The sequence below is a fragment of the Nomascus leucogenys genome, chromosome 10 (assembly GCF_006542625.1).
Source record: "Nomascus leucogenys isolate Asia chromosome 10, Asia_NLE_v1, whole genome shotgun sequence".
Lineage (NCBI taxonomy): Eukaryota > Metazoa > Chordata > Mammalia > Primates > Hylobatidae > Nomascus > Nomascus leucogenys.
In genome coordinates, this window is record NC_044390.1 from 776,821 (window position 1) to 799,336 (window position 22,516).

The window sequence follows — 22,516 nt, forward strand, 5'->3', positions numbered from 1 at the left end:
ACCAAAATCTGAAGCATGTCCTCCTAAATGGACCCATAACTAACTTACTGTAGTTCACCCATTAGCTTTCATATATTGGATGTCTCCAGTATCAACACCCTCCCAGATACCCCATCCTGTATGTCTAGCTATCCATTTGGTGCCACCACTTATTGGTCTCTGATTCTTCATATGGCCAAAACAACCCTCTGGATATCCACAGTGAATATTATGTCAATTCCAACCTCATCTCAGCTGAAGCAGTGTCCATGGTTACAGCTGCTAAGATAAAAAACTTTGGGCTCATGCCCGATTCCTCTTTCATGCCCCTATCATCCACATTAGAAAACCTATGTCTGTAAGGCATGGTGGTACATGCCTGTAATCCCAGCTACTCAGGAGGCTAAGGCAGGAGAATCACTTGAACCCAGGAGGTGGAAGTTGCAGTGGGCCGAGATTGTGCCACTAGACTCCAGGCTGGACAACAGAGTGAAACTCCACCTCAAAAAAAAAAAAAAAAAACCTAGCTGTCTTGGCTAGGCGCATTGGTTCATGCCTATAATCCCAGCACTTTGGGAGGCCAAGACAGGACGATCACCTGAGGTCAGGAGTTCGAGACCAGCCTGGCCAACATGGTAAAACCTCGTCTCTACTAAAAATACAAAAATTTGCTGGGCATGGTGGTGGGTGCCTGTAATGCCAGCTACCTTGAATGCTGAGGCAGGAGAATTGCTTGAACCTGGGAGGCAGAGGCTCCAGTGAGCCGAGATTGCACCATTGCACTCCAGCCTGGGCAACAAGACTGAATTTCCACATTAAAAAAAAAAAAAGAAGAGAAAACCTAGCTGTCTCTTTACAAAAAGTCAATCCTGAATCCAGACTCGTGATTTGCCATGTATCTGATCCACTAACCCTCACCTGGATTATGGCAGAAGCCTTATCTCTGACCTATCTTCCTCTTCCCTCAACCCATAGTGTGTGTACCAAGGTCCAACCAGATGAAGCCTGTAGCCAGATAGAACTGTGGTAATATCACCTCCTGACTTTGATCCATTTTATCTCTAAGCATTTCACAACCTGGTAGCAAATCCTGGGTTAATCTTACAAGAGTGTTTACGTTGGTTGACAGAAATGGGCATACTTGCATATAACCTGCCATGGCCTTAGTATCCTGGCTTTAGAGATTCTCCAGGGTCCTCGGATCAAAGGACTGAAAAAATGGCACTTAAGAGTCCCAGGACACCGCAAGCTAGAGAACCTGTGGATGGGGTCAGGACCAATGAGGGAATGGAACACCCTCCACTTCCCTGTGTGGGTTCCCCAAGTGCTTCTGCAGCCAGGAGTGCCTGAGGGGAGAGGCAGACATTACAAGCATGTCAGGGATTTGATAAGCTCAGGCCTCCGTGAACCCTTTCTTGTCCCTGTACGGTATGAGATCACTACTTCTTCTGTTGTCCTTTCCAGTTTTTTCTCAACCTCCCCTTTTCCCTAGTTTATAAGACAGGAGAAAAGGGAGAAGGCAAACAGTTAAAAGGAAACAGAAGTAAGATAAATAGCTAGACGACCTTGGCGCCACCACCTGGCCCTGGTGGTTGAAATAATAATAATAATAATATTAACCCCTGACCAAAACTACTTGTGTTATCTGTAAATTCCAGACATTGTATGAGAAAGCACTGTAAAACTTTTTGTTCTGTTAGCTGACGTATGTAGCCTCCACTCATGTTCCTCATGCTTGCTTGACCTATTATGACATTTTCACGTAGACCCCCTTAGAGTTGTAAGCCCTTAAAAGGGCTAGGAATTTCTTTTTCAGGGAGCTTGGCTCTTAAGACACAAGTCTGCCAACGCTCCTGGCGGAATAAGAAACCTCTTCCTTCCTTAATCCGGTGTCTGAGAAGTTTTGTTTGCGACTCGTCCTGCTACATTTCTTGGTTCCCTGACCGGGAATGGAGGTAATTGATGGACAGTCGAGGCAGCCCCTTAGGCGGCTTAGGCCTGCCCTGTGGAGCATCCCTGCAGGGGACTCCGGCCAGCTTGAGCGACGCAGATCCTGGGAGCGCTGCTGGGTGGGCAATTGCCCAGGTGGAATGCCTCGTCAGAGCAGTGTGTGGTAGGCCCCCGTGGAGAACCAACGCAGTGGCTGAACACCAGGAAGGAACAGGCACTTGGAGTCCAGACATTTGAAACTGGGTAAGACTGGACTTCAGAACTTGCCCACTCCATTTGAGTGGAAGCGTGGCCTGGTCACCCACGGCGTGCCCGTACTGGCACTTTGGTTTTTGTTTTTGACTTGACTTGAATTGCTTGATACTTTGGTTTTAGTTTGACCTGGCTTGGATTTCTGGATACTCTGATTTTAGTTCTGATTCTGGTTTGGTGAAAACTGAAAAAGTGTGTGTGTGCCCTTTTTACCCATTCTTTGTTCTGTGGTGTGTGTGTGGTGTGAGCTTGCTGTTTTGTCTTGAGGAAACATGGGTCAGAAACAAAGTAAGCCCACTCCTCTAAGAACAATGTTGAAAAATTTTAAGAAGGGATTTAATAGAGACTATAAGGTTACTATGATACCAGGGAAACTTAGAACTTTGTGTGAAATAGATTGGCCAACATTAGAAGTGGGTTGGCCATCAGAAGAAAGCCTGGACAGGTCCCTTGTTTCTAAGGTATGGCACAAGGTAACTGGTAAGTCAGGACACTCAGACCAGTTTCCATACATAGACACTTGGTTACAGCTGGTGCTAGACCCCCCCACAGTGGTTAAGAAAGCAGGCAGCAGCAGTGCTAGTAGCAAAAGGACAGATAGCCAAGAAAGGATCCGACTCCACCCGCTGAGGGAAATCAACTCCTGAAGTTCTGTTCGACCCAACATCAGAAGATCCATTGCAGGAGATGGCACCAGTGATCCCAGTGGTGCCCTCCCCTTACCAGGGAGAAAGGCTCACCACTTTTGAGTCCACAGTGCTTGCACCTCCGAAAGAAAAACCTATCCCTAGGCCACCCAGAGTAGACAAGAGAGGTGAAGCCTCAGGAGAAACCCCTCCCTTCGCAGCTCGTTTAAGACCCAAAATGAGGATACAAATGCCCCTGAGAGAGCAGCGGTATACTGGAATAGATGAGGATAGGCACATGGTGGAGGCGCGTCTTTGTGTACCAGCCCTTCACCTCTGCCGACCTTCTCAACTGGAAAAACAATACCCCGTCCTATACCGAAAAGCCACAAGCTCTAATTGATTTGCTCCAAACTATTATCCGGACCCATAACCCCACTTAGGCTGATTGCCACCAGTTGCTCATGTTCCTCTTTAACACAGATGAAAGGCGGAGAGTGCTCCAAGCAGCAACTAAGTGGCTAGAGGAACATGCAGCGGCTGATTACCAAAACCCCCAAGAGTATGTAAGGACCCAGTTACCGGGAACCGACCCCCAGTAGGACCCAAATGAAAGAGAGGATACGCAAAAGCTAAACCGATACAGCGAAGGTCTCTTGGAAGGATTAAAGAGAGGAGCCCAGAAGGCCACAAACATTAACAAGGTCTCTGAGGTCATTCAAGGAAAAGAAGAAAGTCCAGCACAATTCTACGAGAGACTGTGTGAGGCCTATCGTATGTATGCTCCCTTTGATCCCGATAGCCCTGAAAATCAACGCATGATTAACAAGGCTTTAGTTAGTCAAAGCGCAAAAGACATTAGAAGAAAACTGCAGAAACAGGCTAGGTTTGCAAGGATGAACACATCACAGTTATTAGAAATACCTAACCAGGTGTTTGTAAACAAGGATGCAGTAAGTCGTAAAGATAACCGCAGAGAAAATAAACGCCAGGCCCGGCAAAACGCCGACCTGTTAGCTGCAGCAATCAGAGGGGTCCCCCCAAAGAGGCAAAGGAAAGGGGGCCCCAGGAAAGAAACTCAGCCTGGCTGTCAGAGCTTGTAGCGTAATCAGTGTGCTTATTGTAAAGAAATAGGACATTGGAAGAACAAATGCCCTCAGCTAAAAAGAAAACAGTGACCTGGAGCAGGAGGCTCTAGATAAGGAGGAAGGGGCCCTGCTCAACCAGACAGGTTATTGGACTGAGGAGGACCAGGCTCAAGGACCCCCAAAGAGCCTATGGTCAGGATGACAGTTGGGAGTAAAGACATTGATTTTCTTGTAGATACCGGTGCTGAACATTCAGTAGTAACCACCCCGGTCGCCCCCTTATCCATAAAGACTATTGACATCATCGGAGCCACAGGAGTTTCAGCAAAACAAGCTTTCTGCTTGCCCCAGACTTGTACTGTAGGAGGACATAAAGTGATTCATCAGTTTTTGTACATGCCTGATTGTCCCTTGCCCTTGTTGGGAAGGGACTTGCTTAGCAAACTGAGAGCCACTATCTCTTTTACAGAGCATGGCTCTTTGCTGCTAAAGTTACCCGGAACAGGAGTCATTATGACCCTTACCGTCCCCCAAGAGGAGGAATGGAGACTTTTCTTAACTGAGTCAGGCCAAGAGATAAGACCAGCTCTGGCTAAGTGGTGGCCAAGAGTGTAGGCGGAAGACAACCCTCCAGGGCTGGCAGTTAACCAAGCCCCAGTACTTATAGAAGTTAAGCCTGGGGCCCAGCCGATTAGGCAAAAACAGTACCCGGTCCCCAGAGAAGCTCTTGAAGGTATCCAGGTCCATCTCAAGCGCCTAAGAACCTTTGGAATTATAGTTCCTTGTCAGTCTCCATGGAACACTCCCCTCCCACCTGTTCCCAAGCCTAGGATCAAGGACTACAGGCCAGTACAAGACTTGCGCTTAGTTAATCAGGCTACAGTGACTTTACATCCAACAGTACCTAACCTGTACACATTGCTAAAGTTGCTGCCAGCTGAGGACAGCTGGTTCACCTGCTTGGACCTGAAAGATGCTTTCTTTAGCATCAGATTAGCCCCTGAGAGCCAGAAGCTGTTTGCCTTTCAGTAGGAAGATCCGGAGTCAGGTGTCACTACTCAGTACACTTGGATCCGGCTTCCTCAAAGGTTCAAGAACTCCCCCACCATCTTTGGGGAGGCGTTGCCTCGAGATCTCCAGAAGTTTCCCACCAGAGATCTAGGCTGCGTGTTGCTCCAGTACGTTCATAACCTTTGCTAGGACACCCCACAGCAGTCAGGTGCACCAAGGGAACAGATGCTCTACTCTGGCACCTGGAGGACTGTAGGTATAAGGTGTCCAAGAAAAAAGCTCAGATCTGCTGACAGCAGGTACGTTACTTAGGATTTACTATCCGACAGGGGGAGCGCAGCCTAGGATCAGAAAGAAAGCAGGTCATTTGTAATCTACCAGAGCCTAAGACTGGAAGGCAGGTGAGAAAATTCATAGGGGCTGTAAGGTTTTGCAGACTGTGGATCCCAAACTTTGCAGTATTAGCTGAGCCTTTGTATGAGGTCACAAAGGGGGGGCACCAGGAACCTTTTGAATGAGGATCCCAGCAACAGCAAGCCTTTCAAGAGTTAAAAGAAAGACTTATGTCAGCCCCAGCCCTGGGGCTACCCCATCTGACAAAGCCTTTTACATTGTATGTGTCAGAGAAAAAAAAGATAGCAGTTAGAGTTTTAACCCAAACTGTAGGGCCCTGGCTGAGGCCGGTGGCCTACCTCTCTAAACAATTAGATGGGGTTTCTAAAGGATGGCCCCTGTGTTTGAAGGCCTTGGCAGCAACTGCCCTGCTAGTACAAGAAGCAGATAAGGTGACTCTTAGCCAAACCTGAACATAAAGGCCCCCCATGCTGTGGTGACTTTAATGAATATTAAAGGACATCATTGGCTAACGAATGCTAGACTCACTAAGTACCACAGTTTGCTCTGTGAAAATCCCCGTATAACCATTGAAGTTTGTAACACCCTGAACCCCACTACCTTGCTCCCAGTATCTGAGAGCCCTGTCGAGCATGACTGTGTAGAAGTGTTGGACTCAGTTTACTCTAGCAGACCTGACCTCCGGGATCAGCCTTAGGCATCAGTAGACTAAGAACTATACATGAATTGGAGCAGCTTCATCAACCCACAAGGAGAGAGATGTGCAAGGTATGCGGTAGTAACTCTAGACACTGTTGTTGAAGCCAGATTGTTGCCCCAGGGCACTTCAGCTCAGAAAGCTGAATGCATTGCTTTAAGCATTGCTTTAATTGGGGCCCTAGAACTCAGTGAAGGTAAGACTGTAAACATTTACACTGACTCTCGATATGCCTTTTTAACCCTTCAAGTGCATGGAGCATTATATAAAGAAAAAGGCCTATTGAACTCTGGAAGAAAAGACATAAAATATCAACAAGAAATCTTGCAATTATTAGAAGCAGTATGGAAACCCCGCAAGGTGGCAGTTATGCATTACCGAAGACACCAGCGAGCTTCCACCTTGGTAGGTTCAAGGAATTCCCGCGCTGACTCAGAGTCTGGAAAAGCAGCATCTGCCCCCTTCTGGGCATCAGTCACAGCCCCCCTGCTCCCTCAAGCACCTGATCTTGTACCTACTTATTCTAAAGAAGAAAAGGACTTTCTCCAGGCAGAAGGAGGACAAGTGATAGAGAAAGAATGGATTCCGTTACCAAATAGGAGAGTAGCTGTGCCACAGCTGCTAGGAGCTGCAGTTGCACTGGCTGTGCATGAAACCACCCATCTAGGTCAGAAATCACTTGAAAAGTTGTTAGGCCAGTACTTCTACATCTCACATTTGTCAGCCCTTGCCAAAACGGTGATGCAGCGGTGTGTTACCTGCCGACAGCATAATGCGAGGCAAGGTCCAGCTGTTCCGCCCGGCATACAAGCTTATGGAACAGCCCCCTTTGAAGATCTCCAGGTGGACTTCACAGAGATGCCAAAGTGTAGAGGTAACAAGTATTTACTAGTTCTTGTGTGTACCTACTCTAGGTAGGTGGAGGCTTATCCAACACGAACTGAGAAATCTCGTGAAGTAACTCGTGTGGTTCTTCAAGATCTTATTCCTAGATTTGGACTGCCCTTATGGATCGGCTCAGATAACAGCCCGGCGTTTGTGGCTGACTTGGTACAGAAGACGGCAAAGGTATTGGGGATCACATGGAAACTGCATGCTGCCTACTGGCCTCAGAGTTCCAGAAAGGTGAAGCGGATAAATCGGACTATCAAAAATAGTTTAAGAAAAGTATGTCAGGCCAGGCGCGGTGGCTCACGCTTGTAATCCCAGCACTTTGGGAGGCTGAGGAGGGCGGATCACGATGTCAGGAGATCGAGACCACGGTGAAACCCCGTCTCTACTAAAAATATAAAAAAAATTAGCCGGGTGTGGTGGCGGGCGCCTGTAGTCCCAGCTACTCGGAGAGGCTGAGGCAGGAGAATGGCGTGAACCCGGGAGGCGGAGCTTGCAGTGAGCCGAGATCGCGCCACTGCACTCCAGCGCCTGGGCGACAGAGCAAGACTCTGTCTCAAAAAAAAAAAAAAAAAAGTATGTCAGGAAACAGGATTAAAATGGATACAGGCTCCCCCTATAGTATTATTTAAAATTAGATGTACCCCTTCTAAAAGAATAGGATATTCCCCTTATGAAATATTATATCATAGGCCCCCTCCTATATTGCGAGGACTTCCAGGCACTCCCCAAGAGTTAAGTAAAATTAAGTTACAGCAACAGCTACAGGCTTTAGAAAAAATTACACAATCTATCTCAGCCTAGGTAAATAAGAGATGCCCTGTTAGCTTATTCTTCCCAGGTGATCAAGTGTAGATCAAGGACTGGAACATAGCCTCTGTGTCCACGGTGGAAAGGACCCCAGACTGTCGTCCTGACCACTCTCATCGCTGTGAAGGTAGAAGGAATCCCAGCCTAGATCCACCACAGCCATGTAAAACCTGCAGCACCTGAAACCTAGGAGGCAAGACCAAGCCCAGACAACCCTTGCAGAGTGACCCTGAAGAAGACGACAAGCCCTGCTCCAGTCACACCCCGAAGCTGACTGGTCCACACATGGCTGAAGCAGGAGGAAGCTCATCGTAGGATTCATTTTTCTTAAATTTTAGACTTATACAGTAAAGGCTTCAACTGACCTTACTCAAACTGAGGACTGTTCCCAGTGTATTCATCAGGTCACCGAGGTAGGACAGCAAATTAAAACAATCTTTCTGTTCTATAGTTACTATAAATGTACAGGAACATTAAAAAAACTTATTTGTATAATGCCACCCAGTACAAAGTACGTAGCCCAGGAAATGACCGACCTGATGTGTGTTATAACCCATCTGAGACCCCTGCAACCACCGTTTTCAAAATAAGAATAAGAACTGGCCTTTTCCTAAGTAATACAAGTAAAATAATAACTAGAACAGAAAAAAAAGAAATCTCCAAACAAATAACTTTAAGATTTAATGCTTGTGCAACCATTAATAGTAAAAAGCTAGAAATAGGATGTGGTTCTCTTAATTAAGAAAGGAGCTACAGGCCGGGTGCGGTGGCTTACGCTTGTAATCCCAGCACTTTGGGAGGCTGAGGCGGGCAGATCACGAGGTCAGGAGATCGAGACCACGGTGAAACCCCGTCTCTACTAAAAATACAAAAAATTAGCTGGGCGTGGTGGCAAGCGCCTGTAATCCCAGCTACTCGGGAGGCTGAGGCAGGAGAATGGCGTGAACCCGGGAGGCGGAGCTTGCAGTGAGCCGAGATTGCGCCACTGCACTCCAGCCTGGGGGACAGAGAAAGACTCCATCTCAAAAAAAAAAAAAAAAGAGAAAGGGGCTACAGAGTAGAAAATAAATATTTCTTTCCTTCCTTCCTTCCTTCCTTCCTTCCTTCCTTCCTTCCTTCCCTTCCCTTCCTTCCTTCCCTTCCTTCCTTCCCTTCCTTCCTCTTTCTTTCTCTCTCTCTCTTACTTTCTTCTTTTCTTTTCTTCCCTCTGTGGCCCAGGCTGGAATCTAGTTGGCTAGCTGCAGACTCCCTGCCTCTGGCTCCCGTGATTCTCCTGCCCCGCCCTGCGGGCTGCCTGGGATTGCTGGCGCGCGCCACCACCGCTGCCTGCTTTTTCTCCTTTGGCTGGAGGCGCGGTTTCGCCATGTTGGCCAGGCTGGTCTCCAGCTCCTGACCCCGAGTGCTCTGCCTGCCTCGGCCTCCCGACATGCTGGGACTGCAGACAGAGTCTCGCTCACTCGGTGCTCGGTGTTGCCTGGGCTGGAGTGCGGTGGCGTGGTCTTGGCTTGCTGCAGCCTCTGCCTCCCAGCTGCCTGCCTTGGCCTCCCAGGGTGCTGGGATTGCAGCCCCTGCCCGGCCGCCGCCCCGTCTGGGAGGTGGGGAGCGTCTCTGCCCGGCCGCCCCGTCTGGGATGTGAGGAGCGCCTCTGCCCGGCCACCCATCGTCTGGGAAGTGAGGAGCACCTCTGCCCAGCCCCCCCCCCGTCTGGGAAGTGAGGAGCGCCTCTGCCCGGCAGCTCCATCTGGGAAGTGAGGAGCACCTCTGTCTGGCCGCCCATCATCTGGGAAGTGAGGAGCGCCTCTGCCCGGCCGCCCCATCTGGGAAGCGAGGAGCGCCTCTGCCCAGCCGCCCCGTCTGGGAAGCGAGGAGTGCCTCTGCCCGGCCGCCCCATCTGGGAAGAAGTGAGGAGTGCCTCTGCCTGGGCGCCCCGTCTGGGAAGAAGTGAGGAGCGCCTCTGCCCGGGCGCCCGTCTGGGAAGAAGTGAGGAGCGCCTCTGCCTGGCCGCCCCGTCTGGGAAGAAGTGAGGAGCGCCTCTGCCCAGCCGCCCCATCTGGGAAGTGAGGAGCGCCTCTGCCAGGCCTCCCCGTCTGGGAAGTGAGGAGCGCCTCTGCCCGGCCACCCATCGTCTGGGAAGTGAGGAGCACCTCTGCCCGGCCACCCATCGTCTGGGAAGTGAGGAGCGCCTCTGCCCGGCTGCCCCGTCTGGGAAGTGAGGAGCGCCTCTGCCAGGCCTCTCCGTCTGGGAAGTGAGGAGCGCCTCTGCCCAGCCACCCATCGTCTGGGAAGTGAGGAGCGCCTCTGCCCGGCCACCCCGTCTGGGAAGAAGTGAGGAGCACCTCTGCCCAGCCGCCCCATCTGGGAAGAAGTGAGGGGCACCTCTGCCTGGCCGCCCCGTCTGGGAAGTGAGGAGCACCTCTGCCCGGCCGCCCCATCTGGGAAGTGAGGAGCGCCTCTGCCCGGCCGCCCCGTCTGGTAAGAAGTGAGGAGCGCCTCTGCCCAGGCACCCCATCTGGGAAGAAGTGAGGAGCGCCTCTGCCCGGCCGCCCCGTCTGGGAAGAAGTGAGGAGCACCTTTGCCCGGCCACCCATCGTGTGAGAAGAAGTGAGGAGCGCCTCTGCCCGGCCACCCCCTCTGGGAAGTGAGGAGCGCCTCTGCCCGGCCACGCATCGTCTGGGAAATGAGGAGGGCGTCTGCAGGGCCGCCCCGTCTGGGAAGAAGTGAGGAGCGCCTCTGCCCGGCCGCCCTGTCTGGGAAGAAGTGAGGAGCGTCTCTGCCCAGTTGCCCCGTCTGGGAAGTGAGGAGCGCCTCTGCCCGGCCGCCCCATCTGGGATGTGGGGAGCACCTCTGCCCGACCGCCCCGTCTGGGAGGTCTACCACGGAGGCCAGAAGCAATGTGGGGGCTGGACGTGGTGGCTCATGCCTGTAGTCCCAGCACTCTGGGGGGCCAAGGCGGGTTGATCACTTCAGGCTAGGAGTTCGAGACCAGTCTGGCCAACATGGTGAATCATATGAAAAATACAACAAACCAACCAACCAACCCAGTGACAACAAAACAGGTCTACCCTGGAGTCATACTCTAATTTTTTCTATTTTCCTCCCTTTTTGATCCTTTATCCCACTTTCTTTTTTCTTCCTCTTCCTTCTCCTTCTTCTTTGTCAAATAGAGGATTGAGTTATTATTGATCCATATAAAGTCCCTCTCTCATTTATTTTCTTTAATTCCCACTCCCCATTTCTATTCCCCCTCTTCCCATGTGCAACCTTCCTAATGTGTTTGATACGCATCTTTTTGTTTGTACGTATTTTTAGAAAATGTTTATTGTTTTGTGTGCAAAAAAATTAATAATAAAAAAAAAATAAATATGTTTGTCATGAGTCAAGGGTTTGTGAAAATTGTGCCTATTGGCAATGTGTTATTTAGGCTACTTGAAAAAAGAACAAAAAGGACCCGGTTTATCTTCAGAAGGGGGAAGCCAACCCCTCCTGTGCTGCCGGTCACTGTAACCCACTAGAACTAATAATTTCCAATCCCCTAGATCCCCGTTAGAAAAAAGGAGAATGTGCAACCCTGAGGATGGATAGGACAAGGTTAAACCCTCAAGTTGCCATTTTAATTAAAGAGGAGGTCCACAAGCGCTCTCCCAAACCAGTATTTCAAACCTTTTATGAAGAGCTGAATCTGCCAGCCCCAGAACTTCCGAAAAAGACAAAAAATTTGTTTCTCCAATTAGCAGAAAATGTAGCTCATTCCCTTAATGTTACTTATTGTTATGTATGCGAGGAAACCACTATCGGAGACCGATGGCCTTAAGAAGCCTGAGAGTTGGTGCCTATTGATCCAGCTCCTGATATAATTCCAGTTCAGAAAGCCCAAGCTAGCAACTTCTAGGTCCTAAAAACCTCAATTATTAGACAATGCTGTATAGCTAGAGAAAAGAAAGACTTTATCATCCCTGTAGGAAAGCTTAATTGTTTAAGATTGAAGTTGTATAACAGCACAACAAAGACAATTACTTAGTGAGGCCTAAACCACACTGAAAAGAACCCATTTAGCAAATTTTCTAAATTAAAAACTGCTTAGACTCATCCAGAATCTCATCAAGACTCGACGGCTCACACTAGACTATACTGGATATGTGGGCACAGAGCCTACATTCGGTTACCTAATAAATAGGCAGGTAGTTGTGTTATTGGCATTATTAAGCCATCCATTTTCTTATTACCCATAAAAACAGGTGAGCTCCTAGGTTTCCCTGTCTATGCCTCCTGAGAAAGGAGAGGCATAGTTATAGGAAACTGGAAAGATGAGTGGCCCCCTGAAAGAATCATACAGAATTATAGGCCTGCTACATAGGCACAAGATGGCTCATGAGGATACTGAACCCCCATCTACATGCTCAATCAGATCATACCGTTGCAGGCTGTCTTAAAAATAATTACTAATTAAACTGGCAGAGCTTTGACTGTTTTAGCTCGGCAGGAGACCCAAATGAGGAACGCTATCTATCAGAATAGACTGGTGTTAGACTACTTGCTAGCAGCTGAAAGAAGAGTTTGTGGAAAATTTAACTTAACCAATTGCTGCCTACAAATAGATGATCAAGGACAGGTGGTTGAAAACATAGTCAAAGACATGACAAAGGTGGCACATGTGCCTGTACAGGTTTGGCACAAGTTTAATCTTGAGTCTTTATTTAGAAAATAGTTTCCAGCTATAGGAAGATTTAAAACCCTCATTGTGGCCGGGCGCGGTGGCTCAAGCCTGTAATCCCAGCCCTTTGGGAGGCCGAGGTGGGCGGATCACAAGGTCAGGAGATCGAGACCATCCTGGCTAACACGGTGAAACCCCGTCTCTACTAAAAATACAAAAAATTAGCCGGACGTGTTGGGGGGCGCCTGTAGTCCCAGCTACTCGGGAGGCTGAGGCAGGAGAATGGCGTGAACCTGGGAGGCGGAGCTTGCAGTGAGCCGAGGTCGCACCACTGCACTCCAGCCTGGGGGACAGAGAAAGACTCCGTCTCAAAAAAAAAAAAAAAACCCTCATTGTAAGTGTATTGCTAGTGATAGGAACTTGCTTGCTGCTCCCCTGTGTGTTACCCTTGCTTTTTCAAATGATAAAAAGTTTTGTTGCTACTTTAGTTCATCAGAAAACTTCAGCACACGTGTATTATATAAATCACTATCACTCTATCTCACAAAGGGACTCAGAATGTGAGGATAAGAGAACTCCCACTAAAAAGTGAAAATTCTCAAAAGGGGGAAATATGGTATGAGATCACCACTTCTCCTGTTGCCCTTCCCAGTTTCTCCCCAACCTCCCCTTTTCCCTAGTTTATAAGACAGGAGAAAAGGGAGAAAGCAAAAAGTTAAAAGGAAACAGAAGTAAGATAAATAGCTAGGCGACCTTGGTGCCACCACCTGGCCCTGGTGGTTGAAATAATAATAATATTAACCCCTGACCAAAACTATTGGTGTTATTTGTAAATTCCAGACATTGTATGAGAAAGCACTGTAAAACTTTTTGTTCTGTTAGCTGATGTATGTAGCCCCCAGTCACGTTCCTCACGCTTACTTGATCTATTATGACTTTTTCATGTAGACCCCTTAGAGTTGTAAGCCCTTAAAAGGGCTAGGAATTTCTTTTTCGGGGAGCTCGCCTCTTAAGGCACAAGTCGGCCGACGCTCTCAGCCGAATAAAAAAACCTCTTCCTTCTTTAATCTGGTGTCTGAAGAGTTTTGTCTGTGACTCGTCCTGCTACACCTGGAGCCAGGTAACACTAAGGCTGGTTGTCTGACCTGCTTGTCTCAGTGCAAAATGTCATCTCTACCACCTATGTGATCTACAAAAAGGATTCAACCTCCCGAGACCCCGAAGTCCTCATCCTCTCTCTCTATGATGTTCTTCCTTTGACTGGCCTTTGGGAAACTTCTTAAAAGCCTGGATTTGGATCATGTCCCTCCTTTCTTCAAAACTCTCCATGGCTTCTAGCATCCTCGTGATGAATGCACAGCCCCTGGCCTGCTTGACCTACCAGGAAGAGCTCCGTCTCACACGTTGTTCCCGACAGATGCCTGTAGACCCCAGGTTCCATCCTTCCAGCTCCGTCCATCTGCAGACCATTGCCTGCACCCCTCCCTGCGCCTGTCACTCTCCCCACTGCATCCCAGTGGTGTCAGAAACAGGTGAAACTGACTTTGCAAAATTATAACTGAGGAAATTAAGACAGTGAAAGAAATCAGACCTAATCGACTCCATCTTTCTTCCAACCTTTCAGCTGTCCTTGTTCATTCCTGGGCACAGGCTGAATTAACTTAGGAAAAGAATTCAGTTCATAGTTTCACTCTGAAACAAAATTGATAATAGCCCTTTCCTGAACAGACCCCCTTCTTGCCTGGGGACCAGCCTGTCTTTGCAGGACTAACAAATTAGCTACAAGAATAGAAATTACGGTTTAGGGGTCATGCAGCTTCTGGCTCCAAGAGTCTGAACCTCCCCAAGTTGCTCCTGAAGAGAACGTTACTATTGTAAAACCTAATGTGTTTCTGGGGTGCTAGTTGAGTTGGTCTCCCCTGTGTGAGACACACATGGGAAGCCATGGGCAGCCTCTGAGGAGAAAAGTCTCCTTATTGCCTTCATGTCTTTATGCCCCGAGAGCATAACTCTTCAGCGGCATTCCATAGGTTGCTCAGGGAGATAACACTCCCTTGAAGCAGTGGAGTATAATCAAACATCTTGGCTCCTCCTGAAACCTGCTGCCACCTGTTTCAGTCCCAATAAGTTAAAGATCTTAAGTAGTTTAGACACACGCCTTTGCTCAAGGAAATTCACAGAAACGACCAGTGCTATACATCTTATCGAATGACTCACGAGTTCTCCTTCACCGATTAATCTTTTTCCTAATCCCTTCCTCCCCCTCCAATCTGCCATACGAACAAAGAACTTGTAAACCAATAAACTGGGTGGAGCCCAAGAGCTCTGGGCCGCTAGGAAGCCTCCAATGCTCCGGCCACCTGGACCCGCCTTTTAAACGCTTATTCTGTCTCTTTCTAACTCCTTTGTCTCCACCGGACTCGGGGCATCCGCTGGGTGGTGTGGGGCTGGTTTCCCCAACATCTAAGATCAGTGCTTGGGGTATTTTGCAGATCCTGCACTGGATGGATCAGCGGACAACACACAGACCGGTAATCTGGTCAGTCAGTTCTGCCATCCCATCCGGAACAGAAAACAGCATGAGAAACTCACTTCAACCCTCTATAAATCCATGTCCAACCTGACGGATCAGCACTCTCCACTTCCCAAGTCCCTACCCGCCAAATTAATTTTGAAAACTCTGATCCCGGAATGCTCCAGGAGACGATTTGAATAATAAAACTCCTGTCCCCTGAACAGCCGGACAGCTCTGCGTGAATTACTATTTCTCCACTGCAATTCCCCAGTCTTCATAAATCAGCTCTGTCTAGGCAGCTGGCAAGGTGAACCCATCGGACAGTTACACGGAGAGGCCTCCTGCGAGCGCCTCAGTGTCCCTACGCCAGGTACCGGCTACAGACCCATGAGCAGGAGCCGCTCCCACGCTGGTTTAGGACCTGGGTGACGATGGGGTGACCTGAGGGCACAGAAGGGGCCACAATTACCTGAGCCTGGGGCCTCGGCGCAGCCGCTGCCATCGGACTACTTGGGGAAGCACGGCCCGGGAGCAGTGGTCGCCGTCACGGGGCTGCAGAGCCGCCTCTGGGCACCGAGGGCGATTCCTCTCCACCTTCTAGGTTCAGTCACCGCGGTCCCACCCAGCACTCAGGGGCCACAAACTGGGGAAACACCCGCATCACCGATACACAGCCGCTACTAGAGACCCCGAAAGTCTCGGCGTTACCTTACGTGCACACGTGGAAATGCCTTCTTTCCGAGTGCTCATTGGCTCTGACCGGCTGTCGTTTAACGCAGAGCTTCCTGGGTAATGTAGTTCCCCACTTTCCAGGAGGCTAAAGAGGGTGATACCCAGAGTCCGTCTGTAGGAAAAGCCCGCCGTCAGGTCAGGGGCTCTCCTTAAAAAGCGCACCCTTCTCGCCGGGCGCAGTGGCTCAAGCCTGTAATCTCAGCACTTTGGGAGGCGGAGGTGGGAGGATCACGAGGTCAGGAGATGGAGACCATCCTGGCTAACACGGTGAAACCCCAAAAAAAGTCAGCTGCGCGTGGTGGCTGGCGCCTATTGTCACAGCTACTCCGGAGGCTGAGGCTGGAGGACAATGGCGTGAACCCGGGAGGCAGAGCTTGCAGTGAGCTGGGATGGCGCCACTGTACTCCAGCCTGGAGGACAGAGTGAGACTATGTCTCAAAAAAAAAAAAAAAAAAAGAAGCCTTTCTAGGGCAGAGGACTGGTCTCACCTAGCCTTAGAAGCCGTATTGAGATTCCTGGAGACTAGTGTCTGTTAACTAATCACTCAAGAATTTGGAAAAATACTACTTCAGATTTCGGGGAGCTCAAGGTAAATAATAGGGAGCTCAAGCAAAACTATTATTTAGGATTCTCCCAAAGGCTAAAAATGCAAGTTACCACACCGTTTGAAACAGTCGTTCAGTCGCAAAATACCTGCACTGGAAGCAGAGGCTGATAAACTTTATTATGTTATAATGTTTCTGAAGGCCCTCAGAAGCATTAGAGTCCCTAAGGCAAATCAAGGACGTTAGAGATGTGCTCCCCTAAAGCAGGAGTGCAAAGCTGAATCTCTGTGATTCCTACAGAAAACAACTCTCCTGCTGTTAGAATCTGTGAAAGGAAAATCTTGTGGCCTCAAAATTACTAAGCTAAAGGGAAAAGTCAAGCTGGGAACTGCTCAGGGCAAACTTGCCTCCCATTCTATTCAAAGTCTTCCCTCTCCTCACTGAGATAGATGCATATTCTGATTGCCTCCTTTGGAAGGACTTATCAGAAATTAAAAAGAATGCAACTATTTGTCTCTCTACCTGTCTACCTGTGACCTGGAAGTCCCCTCCCTGCTTCGAGTTGTTCCCGCCTTTCTGGTCGGAACCAATGTACTTGTTACATATACTCACTGATGTCTCACGTCTCCCTCAAAGGTATAAAACCAACCTGTAACCCAACCACCATGGGCACATGTCGTCACGACTTCTTGAGGCTGTGTCACGGGCATGCGTCCTCAACCTTGGCAAAATAAACTTTTTTTTTTTTATGACACGGAGTCTCGCTCTTTGGTCAGGCTAGAGTGCAGTGGCGCGATCTCGGCTCACTGCAACCTCTGCCTCCCGGGTTCAAGTGATTCTCTTGCCTCAGCCTCCCGAGTAGCTGGGAGTACAGGCACGTGGCACCACGCCAATTTTTGTAGTTTTAGTACAGACAGGGGTTTCACCTTGTTTAGGATGGTCTCGATCTCCCTTGTGATCCGCCTGCCTCGCCCTCCAATGTGCTGGGGTTACAGGCGTGAGCCACCACGCCTGGCCAGCAAAATAAACTTCTTTTTTTTTTTTTTTTTTTTTTTTTTTTTGAGACGGAGTATCGCTCTGTCGCCCAGGCTGGAGTGCAGTGGCTCAATCTTGGCTCACTGCAAGCTCCGCCTCCAGGGTTCACGCCATTCTCCTGCCTCAGCCTCTCCGAGTAGCTGGGACTACAGGCGCCCGCCACCACGCCCGGCTAATTTTTTGTATTTTTTAGTAGAGACGGGGTTTCACCGTGGTCTCGATCTCCTGACCTCGTGATCCGCCCGCCTCGGCCTCCCAAAGTGCTGGGATTACAAGCGTGAGCCACCGCGCCCGGCCCAAAATAAACTTCTTAAATTAACGGAGACCTGTCTCAAATTTGGGGGGTTCACAAATCATTGTAGCATTCAATTAATTGAACAACGCTTTTTCCCACTTAGTATCCTTTACATGATATTCTTACGTTCAACTCCTTTTAGTAATTTGACGTCAGTGTTATAAATAATAATAAGGCCAGGCAAGGTGACAGACTTACTTAACCCATTTATGCCAAAGGATGCAAATATTTTTTGTGAAAAATCACACCTTGTTGATGACTTTGAGCAGTAGGATATAAATAACTCCCACAAGCTTAGCATTCCAGTGACAGAACACTAGCCATAAATGGGCTACTCAGTATTTTTTTTTTTTTTTTTTTGAGATGGAGTCTCACTCTGTCGCCCAGGCTGGAGTGCAGTGGCGCGATCTCGACTCACTGTAAGCTCCGCCTCCTGGGTTCACGCCATTCTCCTGCCTCAGCCTCTCCGAGTAGCTGGGACTACAGGCGCCTGCCACCACGCCCGGCTAATTTTTTGTATTTTTAGTAGAGACGGGGTTTCACCGTGGTCTTGATCTCCTGACCTCGTGATTCGCCCGCCTCGGCCTCCCAAAGTGCTGGGATTACAAGCGTGAGCCACCATGCCCGGCCGCTACTCAGTATTAATTACTTTTATTTATTTATTTGTTTGACACGGAGTCTCGCTCTGTTGCTGAGACTGGAGTGCAGTCGCGCGATCTCGGCTCACTGCAAGCTCTGCCTCCTGGGTTCACGCCATTCTTCCGCCTCAGCCTCCCGAGTAGCTGGGACTACAGGCGCCCACCACCACACCCAGCTAATTTTTTTGTATTTTTAGTAGAGACGAAGTTTCACTGTGTTCGCCAGGATGGTCTTGGTCTCCTGACCTCGTGATCCGCCAGTCTCCGCCTCCCAAAATGCTGGGATTACAGGCGTGAGCCACCGCACCTGGCCTAATAATTTTTTTTTTTTAAGACGGAGTTTTGCTCTTGTCACCCAGGCTGTAGTGCAATGGCATGATATTCGCTCACTGCAAACTCTGCCTTCTGGGTTCCAGCGATTCTCCTGCCTCAGCCTCCCAAGTAGCTGGGATTACAGGTGCACACCACCACGTCCTGTTAATTTTTGTATTTTTAGTAGAGAGGGATTTCACGTTGGCCAGGCTGGTCTTGAATTCCTGACCTTAGGTGATCTGCCTGCCTTCGCCTCTCAAAGTGCTGGGATTACAGGTGTGAGCCACCACACCCAGCATAATTTTTTCTGTTTCAGACAGGGTCTTGCTCTGTCACCCAGGCTGGAGTGCACTGGTATCATCATAGCTCACAGCAGCCTTGATCTCCCAGGCTCATGTGATCTTCCGGCTGCAGTCTCCTGAGCAGCTAGGACTACAGGTGCACACCAGCACAGTCCACTATTTTTTTTTCTTGAGTTTCCCTCTTGTTGCCCAGGCTGGAGTGCAATGGCACAATCTTGGCTCACTGCAACCTCCACCTCCCAGTTTCAGGCTATTCTTCTGCTTCAGTCTCCCCAGTAGCTGGGATTACAGGCATGTGCCACCACTCCCGGCTAACTTTGTATGTTTAGTAGAGACGGGGTTTCTCCACGTTGGTCAGATAGGTCTTGAACTCCTGACCTCTGGTGATCCGCCTGCCTTGCCCTCCCAACATGCTGGGATTACAAGCGTGAGCCACTGCTCCTGGCCTATTTTCTTATTTCTTAATGTAATGGAAAATAAACAAAATTCATTTTTGTGAATTTTTTTCACAAGAGTTCATTTTTGTGAAGCAACAGACATGAATAGACACTTTATCTAAAAAGAAATACCCATGTATTTAAAAAATGAACATTTAAAAGGCTAACCAAACTCTCTTTGTAAGAATTCTCAGACACTGGTGGTAGGAATACAAAAGGAAGTAATCATTTTAATTTAGGTCAGTTTGGTATTTTTTTTTTTTTCAGACGAAGTTTTGCTCTTGTTGCCCAGGCTGGAGTACAGTGGTGCGATCTCAGCTCACTGCAACCTCCACTTCCTGGCTTCAAGCAATTCTCCTGCCTCAGCCTCCCAAGTAGGTGGGATTACAGGTGCGCACCACCACACCAGGCTAATTTTTTATTTTCAGTAGAGATGGAGTTTCACTATGTTGACACGGCTGGTCTCAAACTCCTGACCTCAGGTGATCCGCCGCCTCAGCCTCCCAAAGTGCTGGGATTGCAGGCGTGAGCCACTGTGCCCAGCCCAGTTTTTTTTTTTTTTTTTTTTTTTGAGACGTAGTTTTGCTCTTGTTGCCCAGGCTGGAGTGCAATGGAGTGACCTTGGCTCACCACAACCTCCGCTTCCCGGTTTGAAGGGATTCTCCTGCCTCAGCCTCCCAAGTAGCTGGAATTACAGGTGCATGTCACCATGCCTGGCTAACTTGTGTATTTTTAGTAGAGATGGGGTTTCACCATGTTGCCCAGGCTGGTCTCAAATCCCTGACATCTTGATCCACACACCTCGGCCTCCCAAAGTGCTGGAATTGCAGGCATGAGCCACCGTTCTTGGCCATTTATATTCCCATTCTTAACAATCCCTCACCAAGGGATGTTATGCTCTAGTCATACTGGGAGGGCCTGGAAATATTCTTTATATAGTACACACATGTCATCAGCAAATAAGGTTCCACAGGCAAGCCCTTCGCAATGAAGGAGTTATAGACCCTGGCTTTACTCTGTCTGTTGCCTCATTTAGTCATGCCCTTGACAACATGAGGCCTTCTATATCTGTGATCATGCTCAGCAGCCCCAACCTCAACCTGAACCCAACTCCCTATTTTTGTAAATAATTCCATAGACTAGTTTTTTGGTTTGTCAGATACTCTTGTGAGTAGACAGCTTATTCAACAAAGTCAACATGTACCTCACCAGCATTTCCTTGCTTTTAGGTTGTTGGCATGGAGGGGAAGATGAGGCAGCACCTTCTAAGCAGAGCACATGTATACATATATACAAAGAGCAGGGAGGTCACAGTGGAGAAAGGCCTTATGAGTGTGGGGAATATAGGAAATCATTTAAGCTGAAGTCCTGCCTCACTGAACATAGAAGAGATCACAAACACAGGAATGTTCGCACTGGAGAAAGGCCTTATGAGTGCAGCAAATATGGGAAATTATTTCACCAGAACAGTGTACTCCATGTACATGAGATTTCATACTGGACAAAAGACCTATGAGTGCAGTGAGTGTGGAAAATCATTTCACCCAAGCTCTTCACTTTTGCAGCATCATACACTTCACACTAGAGAAAGGCCTTATAGGTGTAGTATATGTGGGAAATCCTTTTCTCAAACTTCTAGTCTTGTTAAACACAGGAGAGTTCATACTGGAGAAAGGCCTTATGAGTGTACCGAATGTGGGAAATCCTTTGCTGGAAACTCGAGTTTCATTGATCACAGGAAAATTCACTCTGGAGCAAAGCCTTATGAATGCAATAAATGTGGGAAATCCTTTGCTTATACCTCTAGTCTAACTAAATACAGGAGAGTTCACACTGGAGAAAGGCCTTATGAGTGCAGTGAGTGTGGGAAATACTTTGCTGAAAACTCCAGCCTTATTAAACACTTGAGAGTTCATTCTGGAGAAAGGACATATGAATGCACTGATTGTAGAAAATCATTTCAACACAGTTCTTTGCTCCTTTGACATCAGAGAGTTCATACTGGAATAAGGTCTTATGAGTGAAGCAAATTTTGGAAATCTCTTGCCCAGTCTTTTTGCTCCCTTAAGGCCAAGAGTTCACACTGGATCAAGGCCTTATGAATCTGATAAATGGGAAATACGTTTTTTTTTTCTCTTGCTCTTGTCCTCCAGGCTGGAGTGTGATGGAGTGATCTCGGCTCACTGCAACCTCTGCCTCCCAGGTTCAAGCAATTCTCCTGCCTCAGTCTCCTGAGTAGCTAGGATTACAGGCATGTGCCACCACACCCAGCTAAGCAGAGACAGGGTTTCACCATATTGGCCAGGCAGGTCTTGAACTCCTGACCTCAGGTGATCCACCTGCCTCAATCTGCCAAAGTGCAGGCATTAGTGGCGTGAACCACTGCACCTGGCTGGGGAATATTCTTTAGCTAGAACTCTAGCTTCTTTACACAAAGAGTGCTCCCACTGAAGAAGTGCCTTTTGGCTGTAATGAATGTGAGAAAGTCTTCCACCTCTTTTATTGGTCACCAGAATATTTACATGCGGAAAATACCATAGATGTGCAGGCAATTTTTAAAAATTTATTTATTTATTTACTTATTTTGAGATGGACTCTTGCTCTGTCACCCAGGCTAGAGTGCAGTGGCGTGATCTTTGCTCACTGCAGACTCCACCTCCCAGGTTCAAGCAATTCTCCTGCCTCAGCCTCCTGAGTAGCTGGGATTACAGGTGCTCACCACCACGCCCAGCTAATTTTTGTATTTCTTAGTAGAGACGGGGTTTCACCATCTTGGCCAGGCTGGTCTCAAACTCCTGAGTTCATGATCCACCCATCTTACCCTCCCAAAATGCTGGGATTACAGGCATGAGCCACCATGCCCGACCAGGCAATATTTTTTCTTGTTCAGTATAACACTGAAGGAGACCCCTTATGAGGATGTCATCTGCCTAAAATGAATGTCGTACATCAAAGAGCTGCAGACATTCCAGGTATGTGGGAGCTCCATTGCATTTTTCAACCTGCCCAATGTCCCTTGCCAGACTTCTGTGACTGCCAGTTTCCTTGCAAAAAGCATTTCACCTTTACAACTTGGCAGGTACTCACAGTTTCATCATTCCCCTACCTCATCATGATCCAGAAGTAACTTTTTCTTTCATTCACCAGAGGGATTTTTTAGTATCCTCAGTACTCATTCCATTCTCATTTCTTTGCCTCTGATGAGGTAGGCCATGGACCTGACCCATTTTTGGCACAGAGGACTCTTCTGGTGACTTGAAAAGATGGACTACATTTTTCAGGGATCTCTTGGATCTCACAGGATTCTTAAGATGGAATTTTCCAGCCTGCCAGTCACAAATCAGAGACTGCCTGCCTAACTATTGCCCTGGTTTGTGTTATGATAAAGGCTCTGCT

General features: G+C 48.4%; 1 protein-coding gene and 1 pseudogene across 1 annotated transcript in view; one reads left to right on the forward strand and one right to left on the reverse strand.

Moving 5' to 3' along the window:
* The window catches only part of LOC115830339 (zinc finger protein 587), a 29,786-nt gene extending 9,411 nt beyond the window's left edge, over positions 1–20,375 (reverse strand). The window contains exon 1 of the mRNA XM_030819486.1: positions 20,325–20,375. The gene's annotated coding sequence lies outside the window, so the exon portion shown is untranslated. The remainder of the gene's footprint in view (positions 1–20,324) is intronic.
* Positions 19,893–21,297, forward strand: LOC100591633 (annotated as a pseudogene).
* Positions 21,298–22,516: the final 1,219 nt, after the last annotated feature.